A 19,105-nucleotide genomic window follows, 5' to 3' on the forward strand; every position below is an offset into this window, starting at 1 on the left:
GTACGTGTAGTGTGTGTGTAGTGTACGTGTAGTGTATGTGTAGTGTATGTATAGTGTATGTGTAGTGTATGTGTGTAGTGTAGTGTATGTGTAGTGTGTGTGTAGTGTGTGTGTAGTGTACGTGTAGTGTATGTGTAGTGTGTGTGTAGTGTATGTGTAGTGTGTGTGTAGTGTGAGTGTAGTGTATGTGTAGTGTACGTGTAGTGTGTGTGTAGTGTACGTCTAGTGTACGTGTAGTGTGTGTGTAGTGTATGTGTAGTGTACATGTAGTGTATGTGTAGTGTGTGTGTAGTGTATGTGAAGTGTACGTGTAGTGTATGTGTATGTGTAGTGTATGTGTAGTGTGTGTGTAGTGTATGTGTAGTGTGTGTGTATTGTACGTGTAGTGTATGTGTAGTGTGTGTGTAGTGTATGTGTAGTGTATGTGTAGTGTATGTGTAGTGTATGTATAGTGTATGTGTAGTGAGTGTGTAGTGTGTGTGTAGTGTACGTGTTGTGTATGAGTAGTGTGTGTGTAGTGTATGTGTAGTGTATGTTATTATAGACTGTGGGTTGGTTGGTGTTGTCGTCGTTGATCCTTCTCTATGGACAACCCAACCCACAACTCGGCAGAGTGCTTATACTAGGAGATCACCCTTGGCGCTTCTGGCTCTTGGAGAGGGGCTCAACGTCACACGTTTAGGGGATGCGGCTCCAACACTTAGCCTCGTTGTCACGTGCACACACCCACTCGAGCCGCTGTGACTCCCCACTCTCTCCTTATGAGATATGATCTCCTCAATCCCCTATGACTTACTAGTATTACCTCCTACCCTGTCCACGGCAGTGGTTCTTGGTTCTTTCTCTCTCTCTCTCCTTCTTTACTACCTCCTGGGAAGCCTCACTAGGACAAGGGCAAACACCAGCAAATTGTGACACATTTACTGGACAAAGCACATACACGATACATACACACATATAATAATAATGAATCCTATACTCTATAATATCACAATCAGGTTGCACTCCAACACCATCAGAACTCTATTATCAGCTTATCAAGTGGTATCCTATCTCCTGGTTCACCACCTGATACTATCAACCTCCTCAAGTTGATCAAGCCTACATACACTGTTGCACCATCAGCAAGATAACATATATATATAGAAAATCAGCATTTGAATGCAATAACATATACCAGTATAAATGTTCATTGATACTTCAGTATAAAAAACTCCTTGACATAAGAATGCCAACAGTCACTCACCTCTCACTGCGTCTTGCACGCTAATGACAACCAAACACTATCAACTCTCTATAAGTAATCCACCAGAACTTCCCCTTCCACCTCTGGAAGTTCACTACCCTAATATCCTTAGGTTCTTCCGGGCTTCACTACCAGGATCCTCTGCAGCTCCTCCAGGCTGCTATCATGAAGTTTCCTTGAGCAACTACGGTGCTTCACCCTTCTGCTAGGGTCCTCCACAGCTCTCTTGGCTGCTACACCATGAAGTTTCCCTGAGCAACTGTGGTGCTCCTCCACCTCTACAGAAGCACGTGACACTCCTCTTCACTGCTGCTTCTCCTCACAGCTCGAGGTCCTCTGCTCCACTACCTTGGAGTCTCATCAGCTACTTCATCTGCTGGCTTCGAAGTTCTCAGCAACTTCTTCCCCAAAAGACAAACCACAGATTAACTGATCGAGGGCGCTTTTCCTCTGACGGCGTCTGGTCAGGGCGCTCCACACAGCCCACGAAAATGCCTCTGAGTAGCTTATTAAACTCTGCTCGTCGACCAGGACTTGATACCACAACGTTCCCAGCTCGGTTCCACAGCTGGCACGTCTACACACTTCTCTTCTCTTCGAGATATATCACTAGGGGTTCCCTTCTGGCGGGAGCTCAAATGGAGCGCGGCTTCCCCCTGCGTTGTCTGGCACTCAAGTGAGGTCAAGGTCCTCCGGAAGCGAGCCTCACGCCTCCAGCAAAATGTCCACATCTCCTCGCCAGTCATTTATCTGTTTTCTTCTTCATTGCCCATGATCTCAAACTGTTATACATATCCAAGCAACTATTTTACATATGCGTTATCACTTCAATATTCGCTAGACCTTCTAATCAGGTCAGGCTTGACGAATAACTCTCAAGGAGGGAGACTCGTTTCTCCTGTAGGCTGAGATCATAACACTCCCCTCCCCTTATTTTTGAGTTATTCTAGTGGCAAAGCTCGGGATAATACATCCGCCACCACCCTGTCTCGTTCTTCAACCGACTGGTTCGACCCGTTGATCTGCTTACGTACTCCCTTAAGAGTCTGCAATTAGTTCGTTGCTCCTTGCAACATCTGGCTCACCTCTCTCCAGAAACATGATCTTCTCATAAACGATTTGACCTCTCTGACACCTCTTGGCTAGGCTGTCCTCCTAGGACGCCTGCACTCCATCGGTCCACTCTACTTACTGTCTCCATCCTCCGTTTCCTCGTCTTCTTCTCTTCTCGTCCAGAGTCAGACATCTATTGTCTGTACCTCCTCTGTCGCCTTCACTCTTCCATCTACTGCCATTATACTTTCGTCTCCCGTCATCATACTTCACTCCCTCGTCTTCACCGACGCTCCTCCCTTTCGTCTCCTCATATATCCGAGACCTCATCCTGTTCGACTCCCACCGAGTCCTCGGCTTTCTTCTATTCCTCCATGCTTGTATCATCTTCCTCTTCCCCCACTTTTCACCTCTATACAACTCCATTTCTTCTCCTTCAACTCTTCTTCGTTCCCTAAAAGTTTCTTCGGGCACTGTATTACATCCAACAGCACTTGACCGTACACGTCGCTCTATCTCTCCCAGAGTGCCCGTAAGCATCTCTCCACACATACTGTCTCTTCTCCTTTCATTTTCTCGGCTATTACTCTTCTTCACTATCTTTCCGCCTCGTTTTCTGTGAAACATGCCAACTCTTGACATCTCAAACAACTTAACTCCACTATCCATATGCCTCTGTGCTCGTGGACGATTTGACGCTCTACTCTCGTCCTCAGTCTGTCCACATCTTTCCTCATTCCTACTCAGCACAGTTGCATTCACCTTCTGACCCTTAATCTCAGCAGTCTGGGCTCTACTCAGGTCCGCTCTCTTCACATGAGTCTTCCTCGGCTGGGCCATCTTCACTTTTGACCTCACTGAGACTTCATTTTCCTGGGCTGGACCTTCATCAAACAGCCATGCTATATCTACATCTATATCTTCCACCGGCTGAATCGACACTGTCTCACCTTCTCCAGTGTCTTCCTCGTCGGCCACTTCTGCCTTCGTCACTACCGAGACAGGGTACTCAATGGCTTGGCGGTCTCCTGACGCATCTCCTCGGATGTCAGTCAGGTTCACACTCTCAGGTGTCCCACCCGTGCCGTGGCCTTCTGGGCACTCCTCTGGCACAGTCTCCGCTACGACTCTCGGCAACACCTTTGTCCCGCACAAGTCATTCCCCAGGATCACTTGGACTCCTGGAACAGGTATGTCGGGGCACACTCCCAACATCACCTCTGCCGACACATATTCCGACCTTAGCTGGACAGTACATACGGGCATGTCACTCTCAGCCAATAACCCATATACTCTCATCTTACTCCTGCCAGCTAACCGTCGATCATTCCCAATCAGGCTTCTCGCAATCAAGCTCTGATTAGCTCCGGTATCTCTTAAGATACCAACTTCTACCTCAGGTTGGCCTCCTACACTGATCCAACCTTTGCTCATGAACGGCCTATACCTCTCGTTCACTAAGTTCATCTTCTGTGGTTTGTCTCGGAACACCTTAGTATATTTACTTCGGGGGTCACACATGGCCAGGGTCACAACTCTCTTGCCCTGCCGACAATCTCGCATCACGTGACCCAATCCGTTACAATTGTAACATCTCATCTGGGAAAAGTCTCTTCTATATGTACCAGAGTAGCTCTGACTCTGCCCACTCGTATTGGAGTTCCTCGGGCCAGACGTACTACTCGTACTCTGTGGAGCTTTACTGGACTCTTGATTCCCTGGATCACGAATAGTTTCTCGTTTTGCTCCTCCATCTTCACTTTCAGATGAAGTGTGCGACCTACTCTTCTGAGTTTTAGGGTACTTACTTTTATCTGCCCATTTATCAAAATTTTTCTCAACCCAGACTCCTCTGGGTCTTTCATAATTTCTTCCTCCCCAGACTCCACTGGGTCTGCTATTGCTGCATCTCGCCTCACTTCTCACTCTGTTCTCCCTCAAGCTCTTGTATGCTTCAGTAATCATATCCGCCCTATCTGCGGCATCTTTCACCTCCATTATCCCTGCTTCTTGGATCTTGAACTTTGTTTCGGGATGCATCATCTCCAAGAACTTCTCCATGACCATCAGTTGCTTCAGGTCAGCATAAGATCCAACTCCCGCAGCCTCAATCCACTTCTGGAATCGTCTTTCCAGATCTCTTGCTGTCTCAGCAAAAGTACACGCTCCAACTTTGATCATCTCTCTGAAGCGCTTTCTATAAGCTTCTGGGGTTAACTGAAACGAGCGCAATATGCTGCTCTTTACTGTGGCATAATCCTGGCACTCTTCCAGTGACAATTGGGTGTATGCCTCCCTGGCTGCACCGGTCAATCTTAACTGGACCAGCTGGGCCCATTCCTCCTGTGGCCACTCCTTGATACTGGCTACTTTTTCAAAGTGCTCGAAAAAGCTCTCTGCCTCTTCGGGAACAAACAAGGGAATGTCCTTCTCCCTAACCCTAACATCTGGTGGGTGTGATACCTGGGTGGTGCTCTCTGGCAACCCATGTTCAATCCTTTGCTCAGCCAAGGTTCTATTCGCTTCTATCTGCATTTGTTTTGTTCTCTCTTTTTCTTTTTCGACTTGGGCTTTTTCTTTCTCCTGTTCCAACTCCAGTTCTCTTACTCTGGTTTTCTCTTTTTCTTTCTCCACCTCTAGTCTTGCTTTCTCTTTTTCTATTTCCAGTCTGGTTTTTTCTTTTTCCTTCTCTGCTTCATTTTTCATCTGGAGTTCTAATTTCATCTTTTCCAGCTGGAACTGTCTTTCCTTGTCCTCTCGTTGTTGCTGCATCTGGAGCTCTAACTGGAATCTCTCCAAGCTCCTATTTCGGCTACTCCTGCTACTGCGGCTACTCTTGCTGCTCCTACTCGATCCCTGGGATCTCACTTCATCCTGCCCATCATCCTCCTTTCCACTTTCAGCTCCTTTTTGGGCTCCTTGCTCTGCCGCTTCATTTTTGGCTCTTAACTGCCTCAGGATCTCATCCTTCATCCCAGCTACTTTAGATGCTTTCAACCTAAGGCCACATTTTTCTGCTATTTGTTTCAATTGATCCCTCGTGCAACCTTCCAAGTCCTCAGGCTTGCCTGACTCCACAAACGCTTGCACCTTATCCATCTTTGTCCTGTGAGTCTTCCCAAGAGAGAGAGTATACACCTGCGGTCACACAGTTTATCTCAGCAGGGGTGTACAAATCCACTCTTGGACAGGGTGTGGGTGTGTCAGTTCACTCTCCCGGACACAGGCCCCCAATTTATTATTATAGACTGTGGGTTGGTTGGTGTTGTCGTCGTTGATCCTTCTCTATGGACAACCCAACCCACAACTCGGCAGAGTGCTTATACTAGGAGATCACCCTTGGTGCTTCTGGCTCTTGGAGAGGGGCTCAACGTCACACGTTTAGGGGATGCGGCTCCAACACTTAGCCTCGTTGTCACGTGCACACACCCACTCGAGCCGCTGTGACTCCCCACTCTCTCCTTATGAGATATGATCTCCTCAATCCCCTATGACTTACTAGTATTACCTCCTACCCTGTCCACGGCAGTGGTTCTTGGTTCTTTCTCTCTCTCTCTCCTTCTTTACTACCTCCTGGGAAGCCTCACTAGGACAAGGGCAAACACCAGCAAATTGTGACACATTTACTGGACAAAGCACATACACGATACATACACACATATAATAATAATGAATCCTATACTCTATAATATCACAATCAGGTTGCACTCCAACACCATCAGAACTCTATTATCAGCTTATCAAGTGGTATCCTATCTCCTGGTTCACCACCTGATACTATCAACCTCCTCAAGTTGATCAAGCCTACATACACTGTTGCACCATCAGCAAGATAACATATATATATAGAAAATCAGCATTTGAATGCAATAACATATACCAGTATAAATGTTCATTGATACTTCAGTATAAAAAACTCCTTGACATAAGAATGCCAACAGTCACTCACCTCTCACTGCGTCTTGCACGCTAATGACAACCAAACACTATCAACTCCCTATAAGTAATCCACCAGAACTTCCCCTTCCACCTCTGGAAGTTCACTACCCTAATATCCTTAGGTTCTTCCGGGCTTCACTACCAGGATCCTCTGCAGCTCCTCCAGGCTGCTATCATGAAGTTTTCTTGAGCAACTACGGTGCTTCACCCTTCTGCTAGGGTCCTCCACAGCTCTCTTGGCTGCTACACCATGAAGTTTCCCTGAGCAACTATGGTGCTTCTCCACCTCTACAGAAGCACGTGACACTCCTCTTCACTGCTGCTTCTCCTCACAGCTCGAGGTCCTCTGCTCCACTACCTTGGAGTCTCATCAGCTACTTCATCTGCTGGCTTCGAAGTTCTCAGCAACTTCTTCCCCAAAAGACAAACCACAGATTAACTGATCGAGGGCGCTTTTCCTCTGACGGCGTCTGGTCAGGGCGCTCCACACAGCCCACGAAAATGCCTCTGAGTAGCTTATTAAACTCTGCTCGTCGACCAGGACTTGATACCACAACGTTCCCAGCTCGGTTCCACAGCTGGCACGTCTACACACTTCTCTTCTCTTCGAGATATATCACTAGGGGTTCCCTTCTGGCGGGAGCTCAAATGGAGCGCGGCTTCCCCCTGCGATGTCTGGCACTCAAGTGAGGTCAAGGTCCTCCGGAAGCGAGCCTCACGCCTCCAGCAAAATGTCCACATCTCCTCGCCAGTCATTTATCTGTTTTCTTCTTCATTGCCCATGATCTCAAACTGTTATACATATCCAAGCAACTATTTTACATATGCGTTATCACTTCAATATTCGCTAGACCTTCTAATCAGGTCAGGCTTGACGAATAACTCTCAAGGAGGGAGACTCGTTTCTCCTGTAGGCTGAGATCATAACAATGTGTAGTGTATGTGTAGTGTATGTATAGTGTATGTGTAGTGTATGTGTGTAGTGTATGTGTAGTGTATGTGAAGTGTATGTGTAGTGTACGTGAAGTGTACATGTAGTGTATGTGTAGTGTATGTGTAGTGTACGTTTAGTGTATGTGTAGTATATGTGTAGTATATGTGTAGTGTATGTGAAGTGTATGTGTAGTGTACGGAAGTGTATGTGCAGTGTACGTGTAGTGTATGTGTAGTGTATGTGTAGTGTGTGTGTGTAGTGTATGTGTAGTGTGTGTGTGTAGTGTACGTGTAGTGTATGTGTAGTGTGTGTGTGTAGTGTACGTGTAGTGTATGTGTAGTGTACGTGTAGTGTGTGTGTAGTGTGTGTGTAGTGTACGTGTAGTGTACGTGTAGTGTACGTGTAGTGTGTGTGTAGTGTGTGTGTAGTGTACGTGTAGTGTACGTGTAGTGTGTGTGTAGTGTATGTGTAGTGTATGTGTAGTGTGTGTGTAGTGTATGTGTAGTGTGTGTGTAGTGTACATGTAGTGTACGTGTAGTGTGTGTGTAGTGTGTGTGTAGTGTACGTGTAGTGTTTGTGTAGTGTATGTGTAGAGTATGTGTAGTGTGTGTGTAGTGTGTGTGTAGTGTACGTGTAGTGTACGTGTAGTGTATGTGTAGTGTACGTGTAGTGTGTGTGTAGTGTATGTGTAGTGTACATGTAGTGTATGTGTAGTGTGTGTGTAGTGTATGTGAAGTGTACGTGTAGTGTATGTGTATGTGTAGTGTATGTGTAGTGTGTGTGTAGTGTATGTGTAGTGTGTGTGTATTGTACGTTTAGTGTATGTGTAGTGTGTGTGTAGTGTATGTGTAGTGTATGTGTAGTGTATGTGTAGTGTATGTATAGTGTATGTGTAGTGTATGTGTGTAGTGTAGTGTATGTGTAGTGTATGTGTGTAGTGTAGTGTACGTAAAGTGTACGTGTAGTGTATGTGTAGTGTACATGTAGTGTACATGTAGTGTGTGTGTAGTGTACATGTAGTGTACGTGTAGTGTGTGTGAAGTGTACGTGTAGTGTGTGTGTAGTGTATGTGTAGTGTACATGTAGTGTGTGTGTAGTGTATGTGTAGTGTGTGTGTAGTGTACGTGAAGTGTACGTGTAGTGTACGTGTAGTGTATGTGAATGTGTAGTGTATGTGTAGTGTATGTGTAGTGTGTGTGTAGTGTGTGTGTAGTGTATGTGTAGTGTATGTGTAGTGTATGTGTAGTGTATGTGTAGTGTATGTATAGTATATGTGTAGTGTATATGTGTAGTGTAGTGTATGTGTAGTGTATGTGTGTAGTGTAGTGTACGTGAAGTGTATGTGTAGTGTATGTGTAGTGTGTGTGTAGTGTATGTGTTGTGTGTGTGTAGTGTATGTGTAGTGTATGTGTAGTGTATGTATAGTGTGTGTTTAGTGTACATGTAGTGTACGTGTAGTGTATGTGTAGTGTGTGTGTAGTGTACGTATAGTGTACGTGTAGTATATGTGTAGTGTGTGTGTAGTGTGTGTGTAGTGTGTGTGTAGTGTGTGTGTAGTGTGTGTGTAGTGTACGTGTACTGTACGTGTAGTGTATGTGTAGTGTGTGTGTAGTGTGTTTGTAGTGTACGTGTAGTGTGTGTGTAGTGTACGTGTAGTGTACGTGTAGTGTATGTGTAGTGTATGTGTAGTGTACATGTAGTGTACGTGTAGTGTATGTGTAGTGTACGTGTAGTGTACGTGTAGTGTGTGTGTAGTGTACGTGTAGTGTATGTGTAGTGTACGTGTAGTGTATGTGTAGTGTACGTGTAGTGTACGTGTAGTGTATGTGTAGTGTGTGTGTAGTGTACGTGTAGTGTACGTGTAGTGTGTGTTTAGTGTACGTGTAGTGTATGTGTAGTGTACGTGTAGTGTGTGTGTAGTGTACGTGTAGTGTGTGTGTAGTGTATGTGTAGTGTACGTGTAGTGTGTGTGTAGTGTATGTGTAGTGTATGTGAAGTGTGTGTGTAGTGTACATGTAGTGTACGTGTAGTGTATGTGTAGTGTACGTGTAGTGTACGTGTAGTGTACGCGTAGTGTACGTGTAGTGTGTGTGTAGTGTACGTGTAGTGTACGCGTAGTGTGTGTGTAGTGTTCGTGTAGTGTATGTGTAGAGTACGTGTAATGTGTGTGTAGTGTATGTGTAGAGTACGTGTAATGTGTGTGTATTGTACGTGTAGTGTGTGTGTAGTGTACATGAAGTGTACGTGTAGTGTGTGTGTAGTGTACATGTAGTGTACGTGTAGTGTATGTGTATGTGTAGTGTATGTGTAGTGTGTGTGTAATGTACGAGTAGTGCATGTGTAGTGTATGTGTAGTGTACATGTAGTGTACGTGTAGTGTATGTGTAGTGTATGTGTAGTGTGTGTGTAGTGTACGTGTAGTGAATGTGTAGTGTGTGTGTAGTGTATGTGTAGTGTACGTGTAGTGCATGTGTAGTGTACGTGTATGTGTAGTGTATGTGTAGTGTACGTGTAGTGTATGTGTAGTGTATGTGTAGTTTAGTGTAGTGTATGTGTGCAGTGTAGTGTATGTGTAGTGTATGTGTTGTGTTTGTGCAGTGTGTGAGTAGTGTACGTGTAGTGTATGTGTAGTGTATGTGTTGTGTACATGTAGTGTATGTGTAGTGTATTTGTATGTGTAGTGTATGTGTAGTGTATGTGTAGTGTATGTGTATGTGTAGTGTATGTGTAGTGTATGTGTAGTGTATGTATAGTGTTTGTGTGGTGTATGTGTAGTGTATGTGTAGTGTATGTGTAGTGTATGTATAGTGTTTGTGTAGTGTATGTGTAGTGTATGTGCAGTGTATGTGTGTAGTGTAGTGTACGTAAATTGTATGTGTAGTGTACGTGTAGTGTACGTGTAGTGTATGTGTAGTGTACGTGTAGTGTACGTGTAGTGTACGTGTAGTGCATGTGTAGTGCATGTGTAGTGTATGTGTAGTGCACGTGTAGTGTATGTGTAGTGTACGTGTAGTGTATGTGTAGTGTATGTGTATGTGTAGTGTATGTGTAGTGTATGTATAGTGTTTGTGTAGTGTATGTGTAGTCACATACACTACACTTACGTACATAGTGTATGTGTGTAGTGTAGTGTACATGAAGTGTATGTGTAGTGTACGTGTAGTGTATGTGTAGTGTATGTGTAGTGTACGTGAAGTGTACGTGTAGTGTATGTGTAGTGTGTGTATGTGTAGTGTTTGTGTAGTGTGTGTGTAGTGTACGTGTAGTGTATGTGTAGTGTGTGTGTAGTGTATGTGTAGTGTACGTGTAGTGTATGTGTATGTGTAGTGTATGTGTAGTGTGTGTGTAGTGTACGTGTAGTGCAACTGTAGTGTGTGTGTAGTCTATGTGTAGTGTATGTGTTGTGTATGTGTAATGTATGTGTAGTGTACGTGTAGTGTATGTGTAGTGTATGTGTATTTGTAGTGTACGTGAAGTGTATGTGCAGTGTACGTGTAGTGTATGTGTATTTGTATGCGTAGTGTATGTGTAGTGTGTGTGTAGTGTACGTGTAGTGTATGTGTAGTGTACGTGTAGTGTATGTGTAGTGTATGTGTAGTGTACGTGTAGTGTATGTGTAGTGTAGGTGCGTAGTGTGTGTGTAGTGTATGTGTAGTGTACGTGTAGTGTGTGGGTAGTGTATGTGTAGTGTACGTGTAGTGTGTGTGTAGTGTACGTGTAGTGTACGTGTAGTGTATGTGTAGTGTACGTGTAGTGTATGTGTAGTGTATGTGTAGTGTACGTGTAGTGTGTGTGTAGTGTGTGTGTAGTGTATGTGTAGTGTACGTGTAGTGTGTGTGTAGTGTGTGTGTAGTGTGTGTGTAGTGTACGTGTAGTGTGTGGGTAGTGTATGTATAGTGTACGTGTAGTGTGTGTGTAGTGTACGTGTAGTGTGTGTGTAGTAAACGTGTAGTGTACGTGTAGTGTATGTGTAGTGTACGTGTAGTGTATGTGTAGTGTATGTGTAGTGTACGTGTAGTGTGTGTGTAGTGTGTGTGTAGTGTATGTGTAGTGTATGTGTAGTGTGTGTGTAGTGTGTGTGTAGTGTATGTGTAGTGTGTGTGTAGTGTACGTGTAGTGTATGTGTTGTGTGTGTGTAGTGTATGTGTAGTGTGTGTGTAGTGTACGTGTAGTGTATGTGTAGTGTGTGTAGTGTATGTGTAGTGTATGTGTAGTGTATGTGCAGTGTACGTGTAGTGTATGTGTAGTGTATGTGCAGTGTACGTGTAGTGTATGTGTAGTGTTCGTGTAGCGTACGTGTAGTGTATGTGTAGTGTTTGTGCAGTGTATGAGTAGTGTACGTGTAGTGTATGTGTAGTGTATGTGTTGTGTACATGTAGTGTATGTGTAGTGTATGTGTATGTGTAGTGTATGTGTAGTGTACGTGTAGTGTATGTGTAGTGTATGTGTAGTTTAGTGTAGTGTATGTGTGCAGTGTAGTGTATGTGTAGTGTATGTGTTGTGTATGTGTAATGTATGTGTAGTGTATGTGTAGTGTATGTGTAGTGTATGTGTATGTGTAGTGTATGTGTAGTGTATGTATAGTGTTTGTGTAGTGTATGTGTAGTGTATGTGTAGTGTATGTGTAGTGTATGTATAGTGTTTGTGTAGTGTATGTGTAGTGTATGTGCAGTGTATGTGTGTAGTGTAGTGTACGTGAATTGTATGTGTAGTGTACGTGTAGTGTACGTGTAGTGTATGTGTAGTGTACGTGTAGTGTACGTGTAGTGCATGTGTAGTGCATGTGTAGTGTATGTGTAGTGCACGTGTAGTGTATGTGTAGTGTACGTGTAGTGTATGTGTAGTGTATGTGTATGTGTAGTGTATGTGTAGTGTATGTATAGTGTTTGTGTAGTGTATGTGTAGTCACATACACTACACGTACGTACATAGTGTATGTGTGTAGTGTAGTGTACATGAAGTGTATGTGTAGTGTACGTGTAGTGTATGTGTAGTGTATGTGTAGTGTACGTGAAGTGTACGTGTAGTATATGTGTAGTGTGTGTATGTGCAGTGTATGTGTAGTGTGTGTGTAGTGTACGTGTAGTGTATGTGTATGTGTAGTGTATGTGTAGTGTGTGTGTAGTGTACGTGTAGTGCAACTGTAGTGTGTGTGTAGTCTATGTGTAGTGTATGTGTTGTGTATGTGTAATGTATGTGTAGTGTACGTGTAGTGTATGTGTAGTGTATGTGTATTTGTAGTGTACGTGAAGTGTATGTGTAGTGTACGTGTAGTGTATGTGTATGTGTATGTGTAGTGTATGTGTAGTGTGTGTGTAGTGTACGTGTAGTGTATGTGTAGTGTACGTGTAGTGTATGTGTAGTGTATGTGTAGTGTACGTGTAGTGTATGTGTAGTGTAGGTGTGTAGTGTGTGTGTAGTGTATGTGTAGTGTACGTGTAGTGTGTGGGTAGTGTATGTGTAGTGTACGTGTAGTGTGTGTGTAGTGTACGTGTAGTGTACGTGTAGTGTATGTGTAGTGTACGTGTAGTGTATGTGTTGTGTATGTGTAGTGTACGTGTAGTGTGTGTGTAGTGTGTGTGTAGTGTATGTTTAGTGTACGTGTAGTGTGTGTGTAGTGTGTGTGTAGTGTGTGTGTAGTGTACGTGTAGTGTGTGGGTAGTGTATGTGTAGTGTACGTGTAGTGTGTGTGTAGTGTACGTGTAGTGTGTGTGTAGTGTGTAACACCGCTCTATTGTAACACCACCCTAAAATGTACCACTATAATGGAACACCACTATAATGGAACACTAAACTATCCTGAGTAACACTTCCCCATTGGTTGCCCTTGGTAACACTTATGGGCTGACATATGTTGGTTACACCGGAACCAAAGGTACACTGTCAATAAGGAAATGCTAACACAAGGATTAAATACGCTGCCACCATCTGCCTTTGACCATTGAAACTATATCAAGCAACGAGGCAAGAAACATTGCTTGACTAGGAGAGTACTTTCTATAACTGTCATTAATTATGAAAAACGGTTGTCAGCCACTATATCCAAAAGGCTAAGAGGATTCAACAATTGACACAGACGGGAAATTTAACGAGTTTATTGAGACCAAAATTATGTCAATCACCACTTATAAATGCTACTCTAACACTGGCAAAAAGTTAAGAAATTTGGACTTGGAACAAAAACTCAGAGATCACACACATTACCTTAAGCTATCTGTCTCTCCCTGGCTGAGATGTTCTTCACAGCCCCGCTCTCGATCCCGGTGTACCGCACTCTCCCTTCCTATGTTCCTATAGGCCCTCTATATACAACCCCCCACAGGGGGAGGGGGAGATCTGCTGTTGCTACCCACCAAAAGTGTACAAACACTCAAGAAATATTTCAAAAAGCTTGTTTGACATTCACCATACACTCTTCAAGAGAGGAGTTATTAATTACATGTGTGACTGACCTCTGACCTGGCCAAAAGGGGGAGATCCAGGGATGTTTACACATAAGAATCTGGAGTCTAATTTCCTTGCATGAAATATTACATACTTGAAACTATGCTGACTAAGACTAACCCAGGAATTTTTAATCAATATACAAGATAAACCGGAGGTAATCTGGGCTGACCTCTTGGAGAAGGCTTCCCTGGGTGTGAACTCTAAGGGGGGGGGGGGAGGTCCTGGGTGTTACAGCTCCCTTTCCCCGGAGTTAAGACAAAATCGGGTGTATGATAATTAAGCCCAATTTTGTCTTATCCTAACTCATCCAAAATACCACAACTAACCCTAAAAAGAAAAAAAAATTGCCAGTGACATAATAATAAAAGTAAGCTAACTAAATTAACATGAAGCAAAGTACATTATACAGTTACCCTTCAGTAAGAACAAAACATAAATGTATAATGAAAGAAACAAAAGTACAAAAAAAATACCTTGGCAAAAGTACAAGCAATGATACCGTCACACATGATACGATTCCGATATCCTAATATGACCATAAAGTATCAATGAAAAAAAAACAAATCCCGACTGCACCGAGGCAGTCCAGCAAGGCTCCCTCAGAAGGCTGGAAGACCAAAACAAAAAATCGCCTTAAAACAAGCATGACATAAAAAAAAAAAAAATTTCCTAATGGAACCGGAAAATTACAAGTAACTAAAGATAATATAACGTCAAAATACAAGGAAAAACACAAGGCTACATAATACAACCCTGAGTGACAATACATGGCAATAACGAATACTATGAAACAATGACATATCCTGCCTGCACACTAGGCAGGCTAGCAAGTCTTCTTCAGAAGGTCTGAAGAACAAAACATACAAAATACAATGATCCCCAACATGAAAAAAAAATATATATATGTAATATTCCTACTCTAACATTTAAATCTAACTAATTAAAAAATAACAGGAAACATTATACCTAAGTGAGCATACCCCAAACATCTGCTGGGTACCTCATGACCCACAGCCAAGCGTATGAGTTATACAAGTTATAAAACATGGTAAAAATACAACAATAGACATGAAGACTCATCAATAGAACCGTACGTTAACAGAATACTTGTGGGCCACTCCATATACCGCACAAGACAATAGTGCCAGGGTCAATCTCCATGCACCCTGCACACACTGATAGTAAGACTACCTCTTACCACAACAGAAACATTACTTAACATTACAACATTTTAATGAAATAAAAAGACATGCAAATATAAAAAAATTATGTACCCATACACTGGTAACAAATAGGGAACCTGGACACTCATCACCAGGACAGACTTATCTCATAGATACATACATGAAATAAATAGTAATAAATTCCAAGATAAAGTTTGTGCTAGAGACCGAAGTCATCTAGCTAAGAACACTGTCTAGGACCACTTTTTCTAGGCCTAGTTACTTTACATCCCCATAAATGTTACACTTTTAACCCAATTAGACAAAACTATTTGACACCGTTAATAATAGAGTCATTTCTCTAAACCATCATTCGTAAATCTTGACACATTAATGTTCGTGTTTATATACGCGTTTTCTATCGTGCATCCGTTATACTCTCGCGAGGTGGCCTGATGTTGGAGACCCGATGTTGGTGGTGATGTTGGAGACCTGATGTTGGTGACGTGATGTTGGAGACGTGATGTTGGAGACGTGATGTTGGTGACGTGATGTTGGTGACGATGTTGGAGACCTGATGTTGGTCCAGCGTCTGCCCGTCGATGATGCCTGCATATACCCTGAGATCTTCTTGTAACAGCTCTGGCGTACGTCTGGTGACAGAGCGAGTCTACTGGTGACAGACTCCTCGTCAAGCTATCAAACTGCTGGAAGGTGGTGGTGTGAAGAGCAGCGGCAAGTGACAGCGGCCGGGGACTTGGCCGGTCACAAGTGAACGGTGTTAGGAGAGATGTATGGAGGCACATCTCACCTCCAGTTGCTTGAAACTGACGGTCGATGATGAGTGACAGCAGCTACATAGCAGAAGTCGTGACCGCAGGGCAGATAGTGTGACGTCGACGATGTCTTGCAACAGAAGTAAGCAGGTGCAGGTGTTGGGGCGTGGGTGGCGTGGCGGCAGGCCAGGTGGATCCCGACTTCAGCTCCTGGGGCCCATCACTACACAGGCGTTGCTTGTGTCACATTCTACTGAGCCGGTACGCCTTATCGCGCATGCCCTAATGTGCCTGACCTTGGGCCGATGGTGCGAAACGTGCACCCTATTGGCGAGTCAAGCACACTCAGTAGGGAGGTGCCGTTGGAATGTGACCGCCTCGTTGCGCATCTTGGTGGAGTCAGTGATGTGGCATCCCCAAGGTCGAGGGGGAACTGGTAGGTGACTGCTGCTGGCATACCCGCTTGTTGACCTCGCGCCTCCACTTCCGGTGTTCCTGCACGGTGTGTCGCAGCAGGCAGGTGGGTGCCCCTGATGATGAACTGCAAGACTGGGGCCCACCATGGTACGTTGACATCTGGACAGCTGTGCTCTGCTGGCAGGAACTCTGGCTTGGACAACCTCGTGTGGTGGGAGGTGTCGGCTGGGTGAATGGTGTCATTATCACCGTCCCAGGTAACCGAGTGGTGGGGTTACCGGGAGTGTTGGGAGGGGGGTGGGGTGTAACGTAACCCCCTCTCCACTGTACCAGAGGGGTGACCCCTCTGGCCTCAATGTTGGTTCACGAGTAGCTGGTACCTGGGACAGAGCGGTGTGGACAAGCAGACCTGGGGAAGACAGAATAACACTCCGACTGGCGGAAGCAAGGACTCTCCCCTGGGCTTTGGTGACAGGGTACAGCCCAAGGGTAGGTAAGGCATGCTCTCTGAATACATTCCATGACAAAATCTCAAAACAATTGCCAGTTTAAAAACTCTGCGAAAACAAACAACTATTAAGGGACGAGACAGTTTACTGAAACTCACCCTGCCTCGCCCGTGACCTCGTTAACATAGGGTGACAAGGCTGACCCTGGGTACCAATGAGAGTTGACAGAAGGTCCTCCTCTCCATCCTGGGTACGCCCAGCTGGGTCAGTCAACTCAGAAGGGTCAGGAATGGGAATCGCTGAAGGCAGTTCCAGTTCCTCCCTGGCAACGTAACACTTTAATTTGTTGACATGAATAGTTGTGTCACTCTGGTCATCAAAGATTCCCCTGATCAGAAAAGTAACTGGTCCAAGCTTCTTAATTACTCTATATGGTCCTCGCCATCTAGGTGCTAGCTTCCTACTTTGATTGGCAGGAGTCTTTTCATTTAACCTCATAACCAAGCTTCCCTCTCTAAGTGTCAACGGTTGAACCTTCTTATCATAATAGTGCGCATACCGGCTCCTCGCGTTCTTAGAAGCCTCAGCAGCAATCCTCCAAGCATTTCTCATTTTAGAGAGGATTTCTGAAGGATAATCCTCACCGTACACAACCTCGTGTCTGTTAAGCAGACCTGATGGGAAGTTACATGAGCGCCCCGTGAAAAGCAGCAGTGGTTGGGTGTTAATGGACTGATGTATGGCAGTGTTCAAGGCTAGTTGAACATAGGGGAGTTGTTCATCCCAGGTGGCAGCATCTTTCTCTGCAAGAATTGCTAGCATATCCTTAATTGTACGATTGGTTCTTTCAGTCATACCGTTTGCTTGCGGATGGTAAGCAGTCGTGAGGGCTGTTGTTGTTTCTAAAATTTTACAAACTTCTTTAAAAGTGTTACCAACGAACTCTTGACCTCTGTCAGATACTAATACTTTAGGTGGTCCAAACACAGTGACAAATTTACTTAAGAAAGCGTCTGCAACCGTCTGGGGGTCCTTACGAGGAAGAGCAACCAAGGTAGTGAACCGGGACAGATGGTCCACTAGCACCAACACGTAGCGATTACCAGAATGACTACTATGTAAATCAATCAAATCCGCTCCCACTCGGTCTAAAGGCTCAAAAATGTCAGGGAACTCTTGTAGTGGCGCCTGTACCTTAGGGGTACCTTTTCTCCTTTGACAATACGGACACGATCTGACAAACTTAGTGATATAAGATAACATCCTAGGAAAATAGAATAAAGTTTTAGCTCTCATATAGGTCTTAAAGACCCCAGGGTGACCAGCGATCTTAGATGCATGTGCAAGTTTCACGGCTGATGATCTTAACACGTCGGGGATGACTAACTGGTAAACCGCACGATCTTTCATGTCGTTAACATAATATAGGACACCCTTCTGCAGGTCAAAATGCTGCAGGGGAAAGTTACCTTTCTTCATAGGGTATTTACCACCCTCCAAATATTCAATTATTTCCTTCCATCGCTGTTCTCCCATTTGAAATTCTCTCATTTTATCACTTGCAATAGTTTCAATGTTGACATTTACGTTAACTGACGCGATGTTCCTACTCAACGTGTCTGGCACCACGTGAGATGGTCCAGGCTTATAAAGGATCTGAAACGAGTGAGCTGACAACTCATGAGACCAACGGGACATCCGGGGACACTTTGTTTTCTTTTTAAATATGTATGTGAGAGCTCTGTGATCTGTGAAAATAACAAAATGACGTTGGAATAGGTAGGGCTCAAAATAACGAACACTTTCGACCACAGCAAGTGCTTCCTTGTCTGTTGCTGAGTATCTAACTTCAGGTCCCTTCACTTTTCTGCTGAAATACGCCACAGGGTGAGGATGGTTCTCTGAATCACGCTGCATTAAGCACCCTCCTATGGCAATACCACTAGCGTCTGTATGCACCTCCCACTCCTTATCAAAGTCAGGCACAGCTAACACTGGGGCGGTAATTAATTGACTTTTGAGTTTAGTATAAGCCTCATCGTGTTCTAAGGTCCACATAAATTTAGCATTCTTCTTTACAAGGTCAGTTAAAGGCGCTGTTATACTAGCAAATCCCTCAATATGGCGGCGGAAGTATCCGGCTGCTCCCAGAAACCGGCGCACATCCCTTGCTGACCTAGGCCTGGGCATCTCAGCAATGGCGCGGCATGAGTCTGGGTCAGGGCGGATGCCATCTGTGCTCACCTGGAACCCCAGAAATTTGAATTTCTGAGATGCCAGGGTGCATTTTTGGATATTCAATTTGAAGCCTGCCTTGTCTAACAATGACAGTGTCTCAGTCAAGTCCCGCAGGTGCTCCTCAAACGACCTAGAGTAGATAACCACGTCATCCAGGTATGCTAATGAATGCCTACCTAGCACAGAGCTGAGGATGTAGTTAATAGCCCTCTGAAATGAGGAAGGGGCTGTCTTGAGCCCAAAAGGCATGCGCTTAAACTGAAACTGGTGAACCCCATCAGAGAATGCTGTTTTATCACGGTCCTTAACTGCCACCGGAATGGCCCAATATGCTGACTTAGCATCCAGAGTGGAGAAATACTTGGCTGCCGCGAACTGATCTATAATTTCCTGAATCCGAGGTAAGGGGTACACGTCCCCCTTTGTAATTTCATTAACATTCC

Source organism: Procambarus clarkii, chromosome 37 (genome assembly GCF_040958095.1).
Source record: "Procambarus clarkii isolate CNS0578487 chromosome 37, FALCON_Pclarkii_2.0, whole genome shotgun sequence".
Lineage (NCBI taxonomy): Eukaryota > Metazoa > Arthropoda > Malacostraca > Decapoda > Cambaridae > Procambarus > Procambarus clarkii.